This window comes from Bombina bombina, chromosome 4 (assembly GCF_027579735.1).
Source record: "Bombina bombina isolate aBomBom1 chromosome 4, aBomBom1.pri, whole genome shotgun sequence".
Lineage (NCBI taxonomy): Eukaryota > Metazoa > Chordata > Amphibia > Anura > Bombinatoridae > Bombina > Bombina bombina.
In genome coordinates, this window is record NC_069502.1 from 146,563,964 (window position 1) to 146,574,098 (window position 10,135).

The following is a 10,135-nucleotide window of genomic DNA, read 5'->3' on the forward strand; positions in this document are numbered from 1 at the left end:
TACAAACATTAGAAAAATATTACAACAATTTTAAACTAATTACACCTACTCTAAGCCCCCTAATAAAATAACAAAGCCCCCCCAAAATAAAAAAATGCCCTATCCTATTCTAAATTAAAAAAGTTCAAAGCTCTTTTACCTTACCAGCCCTGAAAAGGGCCCTTTGCGGGGCATGCCCCAAAGAATTCAGCTCTTTTGCCTGTAAAAAAACACATACAATACCCCCCCAACATTACCACCCACATACCCCTAATCTAACCCAAACCCCCCTTAAATAAACCTAACACTAAGCCCCTGAAGATCTCAGCCAATAGAATGCGAGCTCAATCTGATTGGCTGATTGGATCAGCCAATCGGATTGAACTTGAATCTGATTGGCTGATTCCATCAGCCAATCAGAATATTCCTACCTTAATTCCGATTGGCTGATAGAATCCTATCAGCCAATCGGAATTCGAGGGATGCCATCTTGGATGACGTCATTTAAAGGAACCTTCATTCTGCGAGTAGGCGTCGTTAGAAGAGGATGGATCCGCGTCGGCTGGGGAGAAGATGGCTCCGCTCCGGAAGAAAGAAGATTGAAGATGCTGCTTGATAGAAGACTTCATCCCGATGATGGACTTCCGACTTCAGCCTGATGATGGATTTCTTCAGCCGCCGCTTGGATCCAGACTTCAGCCCGAGGATGGACGTCACTCTTCAGCCCCCCGCTTGGGCTTGGATCAAGACTTCGGACCCTCTTCTGGACAGATCGGGACCCGGTGAGGTGAAGACAAGGTAGGGAGATCTTCAGGGGCTTAGTGTTAGGTTTATTTAAGGGGGGTTTGGGTTATATAAGGGGTATGTGGGTGGTGGGTTGTAATGTTGTGGGGGGGGTATTGTATGTGGGTTTTTTCCAGGCAAAAGAGCTGAATTCTTTGGGGCATGCCCCGCAAAGGGCCCTTTTCAGGGCTGGTAAGGTAAAAGAGCTTTGAACTTTTTTAATTTAGAATAGGGTAGGGCATTTTTTTATTTTGGGGGGCTTTGTTATTTTATTAGGGGGCTTAAAGTAGGTGTAATTAGTTTAAAATTGTTGTAGTAGTTTAATTGTATTTATTTGTAGGTATTTTATTTAATTAATTTATTGATAGTGTAGTGTTAGGTTTAATTGTAGATAATTGTAGGTATTTTATTTAATTCATTTATTGATAGTGTAGTGTTAGGTTTAATTGTAGATAATTGTAGGTATTGTATTTAATTAATTTATTGATAGTGTAGTGTTAGGTTTAATTGTAACTTAGGTTAGGATTTATTTTACAGGTAATTTTGTAATTATTTTAACTATTTTAGCTATTAAATAGTTATTAACTATTTAATAGCTATTGTACCTGGTTAAAATAAATACAAAGTTGCCTGTAAAATAAATATTAATCCTAAAATATCTATAATATAATTATAATTTATATTGTAGCTATATTAGGGTTTATTTTACAGGTAAGTATTTAGCTTTAAATAGGAATAATTTATTTAATAAGAGTTAATTTATTTTGTTAGATAAAAATTATATTTAACTTAGGGGGGTGTTAGTGCTAGGGTTAGACTTAGCTTTAGGGGTTAATCCATTTATTACAGTAGCGGCGAGATTCGGTCGGCAGATTAGGGGTTAATAATTGAAGTTAGGTGTCAGCGATGTTAGGAAGGGCAGATTAGGGGTTAATACTATTTATTATAGGGTTATTGAGGTGGGAGTGAGGCGGATTAGGGGTTAATAACTTTATTATAGTAGCGGTGCGGTCCGCTCGGCAGATTAGGGGTTAATAAGTGGAGGCAGGTGGAGGCGACGTTGTGGGGGGCAGATTAGGGGTTAATAAATATAATATAGGGGTCGGCGGTGTTAGGGGCAGCAGATTAGGAGTACATAGGGATAATGTAGGTAGCGGCGGTTTACGGAGCAGCAGATTAGGGGTTAAAAAAAATATGCAGGTGTCAGCGATAGCGGGGCGGCAGAATAGGGGTTAATAAGTGTAAGGTTAGGGGTGTTTAGACTCGGGGTACATGTTAGGGTGTTAGGTGCAGACTTAGGAAGTGTTTCCCCATAGAAAACAATGGGGCTGCGTTAGCAGCTGAACGCTGCTTTTTTGCAGGTGTTAGGTTTTTTTTTCAGCTCAAATGGCCCCATTGTTTTCTATGGGGGAATCGTGCACGAGCACATTTATGAAGCTGGCCGCGTCCGTAAGCACCGCTGGAATTTAGAGTTGCAGTGGCGTTAAATTATGCTCTACGCTCCCTTTTTGGAGCCTAACGCACTGAAAACGCAGACATTCTGTGAACTCTAAATACCAGCGGTATTTAAAAGGTGCGGGGGGAAAAAAAGCACGCGTAGCTAACGCACCCCTTTGGCTGCAGAACTCTAAATCTAGCCGTTATTAAATAAAAATTGCATATATATGTTTTTTTTATGTTTTCAGCTACTTGACTGCAAAGAGATCCAATGTACTTACATTTATGTCTATATACATATGTATTTATGCGTTTATATCTATATATATGTCTGTAAATACATATATACACATATAAATACATAAGTACATATGTACACACATATAAACATATATAAATACATACATATAAACATATATAAATACATACATATAAACATATATAAATACATATATATACAGTTAATCTCATAATAACACTACCTGATAAAAAAATGATGTAATAAAAATATTGCATAAAAAATGGTTTAAAGATATGAGTTCTCAGGTGTTAGAAAAAAAGGCAGTCAAAGGGCTTTAACATAGAGATGCATACTTATACATGTCTAAATATGTATATGTATGTATATATGTGTGTATATATGTGTATACATATGTATTTATATGTGTATACGTGCATTGGCGCCCTTTACAGTCAAGTAGCTGAAAACATGAAAAAACAATTATGCAATACAGGTAGAAAACCTTTTATCCAAACTGCTTAGGACTAGAAAAGTTTTTGGATTTTGGAATAGTTTGGATTTTGGAATATTTGCATCTTTAAAATGGGACAGTTGGGAGAGGGCATGTCATTAAGGCAATATTTAAATTTCATAATACAGCTTATACATGTAACTAAAGGTATCTGTATGTATCTATACCTATATATAATCATATATATTTATAGGTATAAACATATATTTTACCTAAAAACCATATATATATATATATATATATATATATATATATATAAATATGTATTTATGAATAAATAGAACATATTCTTCTATGTGTCAGGTTAGCGCACTTTGGTTAAGCACGATCGGGTTTCCGCACAAGTAAGGTGTTAGGTTTTTTCCCCTTTTCATTTGAGTCTATAGGGGAATATGTTAATGTGGTCGCGATATTCAAAATTTAGCTTTTTGCGCACGTCAAGTTAGCCCGTGTGCGAAAACTTTTTACTTTCAACTTGTAATACACGGGTTACCTGACCCGTGCCAAAAGCTTAATTTTAGTGGAGTTAATGCTCGAGCGAAAGCACAAACGACCGCTCCACTTGTAATCTAGCCCTATGTGTCTCCAGGAGTCTTGTGAATTCTAGCATATCTGCTGATTTCTAGGCAGCTAACGGCTAGATTATGAGTTTTGCGGTATGAGTGAAAAAGCATCGTAAGGCTCTTTTTCACTACCGCTGGTATTACAGGTGTTGTAGGTATAGCTGTACCGCACAACTTTTTGGCCGTAACGCAACGTAACTACCGCAGCTTTCAAAAAGTCCTTTTTCAATGGGACTTCCTTTGCACCGGTATTACGAGTCTGCCTGGGAGGCTAAAAAGTGAGCGGTACAGCCTGTACCGTCAAGATCCATACCGTAAACTGAAAGTCAGTGGTTATGGGTTTTATGCTACAACGCCGTAACATAAAACTCATAACTAAAGTGATAAAAAGTACCCTAACACCCATAAACTACCTATTAACCCCTAAACCGAGGCCCTCCTGCATTGCAAACACTATAATACAAATGAGAATTCTGAGGAAGAACAGCACTCCTGAGATAGAACAGATTTCCATGTCTGCTCATTTTTAATGCAACTCAAGGTGCGCGTTCCTTTAGCACACTATGCCCCTTCACAGAGAAAAAATATCCTAAAGCATATCAGTCTGACCCTGCCCAATGACAGTCCAGCGCCGAAATACCAGGCAATTCTCTGAACAAGGGAAGCTACAACCCCAAACGATCGTTTTGGCCTTATATGGGCCTCGTCAGTGAGGTGCAGTTACAACTCTCTAAGGACAAGTGTGCAGGGAGTCCACGTCTGGTTTCCCCCATTACTTTTAGGGTGACTTAAAAGTAATTTGCATAAATAAATGAGAATTCTGAGGAAGAACAGCACTCCTGAGATAGAACAGATTTCCATGTCTGCTCATTTTTAATGCAACTCAAGGTGCGTATTCCTTTAGCACACTATGCCCCTTCACAGAGAAAAAATATCCTACAGCATATCAGTCTGACCCTGCCCAATGACAGTCCAGCGCAGAAATACCAGGCAATTATTTTCTGAACAAGGGAAGCAACAACCCCAAACGATCGTTTCGGCCTTATATGGGCCTCGTCAGTGAGGTGCAGTTACGATTTCCATGTCTGCTCATTTTTAATGCAACTCAAGGTGCGCGTTCCTTTAGCACACTATGCCCTTCACAGAGAAAAAATATCCTAAAGCATATCAGTCTGACCCTGCCCAATGACAGTCCAGCGCCGAAATACCAAGCAATTCTTCTCTGAACAAGGGAAGCAACAACCCCAAACAATCGTTTCGGCCTTATATGGGCCTCGTCAGTGAGGTGCAGTTACAACTCTCTAAGGGCAAGTGTGCAGGGAGTCCACGTCTGGTTTCCCCCATTACTCTTAGGGTGACCCAAAAGTAATTTGCATAAATAAATGAGAATTCTGAGGAAGAACAGCACTCCTGAGATAGAACAGATTTCCATGTCTGCTCATTTTTAATGCAACTCAAGGTGCGCGTTCCTTTAGCACAATATGCCCCTTCACAGAGAAAAAATATCCTAAAGCATATCAGTCGGACCCTGCCCAATGACAGTCCAGCGCCAAAATACCAGGCAATTCTTCTCCTAATCTGCCGCTCCGGACATCGCCACCACTAGAATAAATATATTAACCCCTAAACCGCCGCACTCCCGCATCGCAAACTCTAGTTAAATATTATTAACCCCTAATCTACCACCCCCAACATCGCCACCACCTACCTACACTTATTAACCCCTAATCTGCCGCCCCCAACGTTGCTGCCACTATACTAAAGTTATTAACCCCTAAACCTAACCCTAACACCCACTAACTTTAATGTAATTAAAATAAATCTAAATAAAACCTACTATTAATAACTAAATAATTCCTATTTAAAACTAAATACTTACCTATAAAATAAACCCGAAGCTAGCTACAATATAACTAATAGTTACATTGTAGCTATCTTAGGTTTTATTTTTATTTCACAGGCAAGTTTGTATTTATTTTAACTAGGTAGACTAGTTAGTAAATAGTTATTAACTATTTACTAGCTACCTAGCTAAAATAAATACAAATTTACTTGTAAAATAAAACCTAACCTGTCTTACACTAACACCTAACCTTACAGGTAAAAGAGCTGATTTCTTTGGGGCAATGCCCCGCAAAAGGCCCTTTTAAGGGCTATTGGCAGTTTAGTTTAGGCTAGGGTTTTTTTTTTATTTTGGGGGGCTTTTTTATTTTGATAGGGCTATTAGATTAGGTGTAATTAGTTTCAATATTTGATCATTTATTTTTTATTTTGTGTAATTTAGTGTTTGTTTGTTTTTGCAATTTAGTTAATTGTATTTAATTAATGTAATTTATTTAATTGTAGTGTAAGGTTAGGTGTTAGTGTAAGACAGGTTAGGTTTTATTTTACAGGTAACTTTGTATTTATTTAAGCTAGGTAGCTAGTGAATAGTTAATAACTATTTACTAACTATTCTACCTAGTTAAAATAAATACAAACTTAGCTGTGAAATAAAAATAAACCCTAAGCTAGATACAATGTAACTATTAGTTATATTGTAGCTAGCTTAGGGTTTATTTTATAGGTAAGTATTTAGTTTTAAATAGGAATTATTTAGTTATTAATAGTAGGTTTTATATAGATTAATTTTAATTACATTAAAGTTAGTGGGTGTTAGGGTTAGGGTTAGGTTTAGGGGTAAATAACTTTAGTATAGTGGCGGCGACGTTGGGGGCAGCAGATTAGGGGTTAATAAGTGTAGGTAGGTGGCAGCGACATTGGGGGCGGCAGATTAGGGGTTATTAACGCTATGTAGGTGGCGGCGGTGTCGGGGCGACAGATTAGGGGCTAATAAGTATAATGCAAGTGGCGGCGATGTCGGGGGCGGCAGATTAGGGGTTAATAAGTGTAAAGTAGGTGGCGGCGATGTCGGTGGGGGGCAGATTAGGGGTGTTTAGACTCGGGTTTATGTTAGGGTGTTAGGTTGAAACATAACTTTTCTTTCCCCATAGGAATCAATGGGGCAACGTTACGGAGCTTTACGCTCCTTTATTGCAGGTGTTAGACTTTTTTCAGCCGGCTCTCCCCATTGATGTCTATGGGGAAATCGTGACCGAGCACGTAAAACCAGCTCAAAGCAGCGCTGGTATTGGAGTGCAGTATGGAGCTCAATTTTGCTTTACGCTGCAATATTGTCTGCTAACGCCGGGTTTTTGTAAACCTGTAATAGCAGCGCTAGAGGGAGGTGAGCGGTGACAATAACTTGCAAGTTAGTACCGAGCAGCTCTTACCGCAAAACTCGTCATCTAACCGTAATTTATTTGCTTTTTTTTTTTAAAAAAGTATCATAAAACAACGCTATTATCTGTATTGTATTGAAAGGATAACTAGCATACAAATAATAAACCAGTCACCTGTATTTCAAGCACAACTCATTCTGGCCAACTTAACATAAATGGCTTATCAAAATAAGCAAGAAAAGAAAAGGCTCTTCTCAATTATGATGACAAACAACTTACAAAGAAAATGATATAATTTTTTGCCTAGGCAATCAAATGTGTGATAAATAGAAATATGAATAGAAATTGCCAAGCTAGAACAGAATAATCATTTATATACATTGTTTATGTACAACAATGCCTGCAGGTCTGTGTTAAGGATGGAATAATTAAATGAGTTTTGATAAAGAATATTGTATATATTGAGAATAGAAAATGTATTATGGATATTTGGTTTTACAATACTTTGGGTTATTTCTGCTTTGTATTGCACAAAGTAGAATGTGAAAGAACATTTGACAATAGAAGGTGTCCAACAAACATGATAAATAGACCTATCTGTAAGAAGGAAACCAGAATCTGAAAAGATTATAGATAGACAAATAAAGACTCTATTTGGAAAGACAGCAACTCATCAATCCAGAGCTGATACAGCACATACGGCTTTTTCAATCAACATATGAAGAAAAGGAATTGGACACATAGGACAATAAAGCTGTCTAAAAATATGCATTAAAGTTAACCAATAAACTGTGGCTATAATAACTATCACAAGCTATAACCTCATTAAAGGGACTTGGAAGTCACTTTTTCATTGTTTCATTAAAGACAGCATTTCAAAATGTGTTACAATTTCATTTGAAAAATACGTGTTTAGTACACTTATGTACAGTATATGTTAGCGTGGTCACATGTATATGTTAGCATGGACTCTTGTGTATAAGTTAGTGTGGACACATGAATATGTTAGCATGGACTCTTATGTATAAGTTAGTGTGGACACATGAATATGTTAATGTGGACTCTTATGTATATGTTAGCGTGGACTCTTATATATATGTTAGTGTTGACTCTTATGTATATGTTAGCGTGGACTCTTATATATATGTTAGTGTTGACTCTTATGTATATGTTAGCGTGGATTCATGTAAATGTTAGCGTGGACTTTTATGCTTATGTAAGTTTGGACTCGTATTTATATGTTAACGAGCACTCATGTATGTATTATGGACACATGCATATGTTAGCGTGGAATCTTATACTTATATTAGCATGGACTCTTATGCGTATGTTAACGTGGACTCTTATGCGTATGTTAGCGTGGACTCTTAGGCATATGTTAGTGTAGACACTTATGCATATGTTAGCGTGGACACTTATGCAGATGTTATTGTGGACACATACATATATTAGCCCAGACACTTATGCATATTTTATGGTGAACACTTATGCATATGTTATAGTGGACACATGCATATGTTAGCGTGGACACTTATGCATATGTTAGCATGGACACTTATGCATATGTTAGCATGCACACCTATGACTATGTTAGCATGGAGACTTAGGGCTAGATTATGAGTGGAGCTCTATTTTAACATGCGCCCTTAACATAGTAACATAGTAGATGAGGTTGAAAGAAGACTGAAGTCCATCGAGTTCAACCTATACAAATCTAATATACTTACAAAAAGCTCCAGTTGAGCTTACATTAATCCCAATAAAAGGTGACCCATTTAATACAAGCAATTATAACCATGAATTTTGTTTCTAGCCAGAAATGTATCCAAACAATTTTTAAATATATCTAGGGTATTGGTATTCAATACCTCCTTTGATAATGAGTTCCACAATTGTATTGCTCTTACAGTGAAAACATGTTTTCGTTGCAGGAGATTAAATCTTCTTTCCTCCAACCTTAAATTTTGACCTCTTGTCATCTCTGAATATAAGCCTTGAATATATTTATATAAAGTAATCATGTCACCTGTCAAGCGCCTTTTTTCTAGAGAAAACAGACCCAGTTTTGGTAGCCTCTCCTCCTAGCTTAAATTCTCCATTCCCCTTATTAGCATTGTGGCCCTTCTCTGAACTTTTTCTAGTTCTGCAATATCTTTTTTTGCGATCAGTCTCCTGAACTACACTCCATACTCAAGGTGAGGTCTTACCAGGGATTTATATAGTGACAGAATTATGCTTTCCTCCCTTGAATCAATGCCTCTTTTAATAAGTGCTAGTATCTTATTAGCCTTTGAAGCCGCTGCCCTGCATTGTGCACCCATCTTTAGCTTGTTTTACTACTCCCAAATCCCTTTCCTACTCTGTTTGGCTAAGTCTTGTTCGATTTAAATAATAAATTGCCTGTTTATTTTTACTTCTAAAATGTAGAATCCTGCATTTTCCCGTATTAAATCTAATTTTCCATTTACCTGCCCATACTTCTAATTTTTGCAGATCCCTTTGTAATGAAAGTTCATCCTGCTCTGATCTAATGACCTTAGTTAACTTAGTATCATCTGTGAAAGTAGAGATGTCGCTATTTAATCCTTGCTCCAAGTCATTAATAAAAATATTAAAATGAACAGGGCCCAGTACTGATCCCTGGGAGACTCCACTGATTACCTTTGTCCAATCTGAGTATGATCCATTCACTACTACTTGTTGCTCCCTATATTTTATCCAGTTATTTATCCATGAGCTAACATTTTGAGATATTCCCAGTCCCTTAATTTTGTGCATTAATCTCTCATGTGGCACTGTATCAAACGCCTTTGCAAAATCTAAGTTTATCACATCAACTGATTCCCCTTTATCTATATTTTTACTTACTTCCTCATAGAATCTAATTAGATTAGTTTGACATGATCTATTTCTCATAAAACCATGCTGATTTGAACTCAAAATCTTGTTAACACGAATATGCTCATCAATATAATCCTTTATAATCCCTTCAAATATCTTCCCCACTATTGATGTCAGACTAACTGGTCTATAGCTTCCTGGATCATCCCTGCTTCCCTTTTCTGAAGAGTAGCACCACATCAGCTTTACACCAATCCTGGGGTACTATGCCTGAAAATAATGAGTAGAGGTTTGTCTATAACAGTGATAAGTTCCCGTAACACCCTTGGGTGTATTCCATCTAGGCCTGGAGTTTTATTTACCTTAAAGGGATATGAAACCAAAACATTTTCATTCATGATTCAGAAAGAACATGTAATTTTAAGCAGCTTTCTAATTTACTCCTATTATAAATTTTTCTTTGTTCTCTTGGTATGCTTTGTTGAATGAGCAGCAATGCACTACTGGTTGCTGACTGAACACACAGGTGAGCCAATGACAATCTATATATACATGCAGC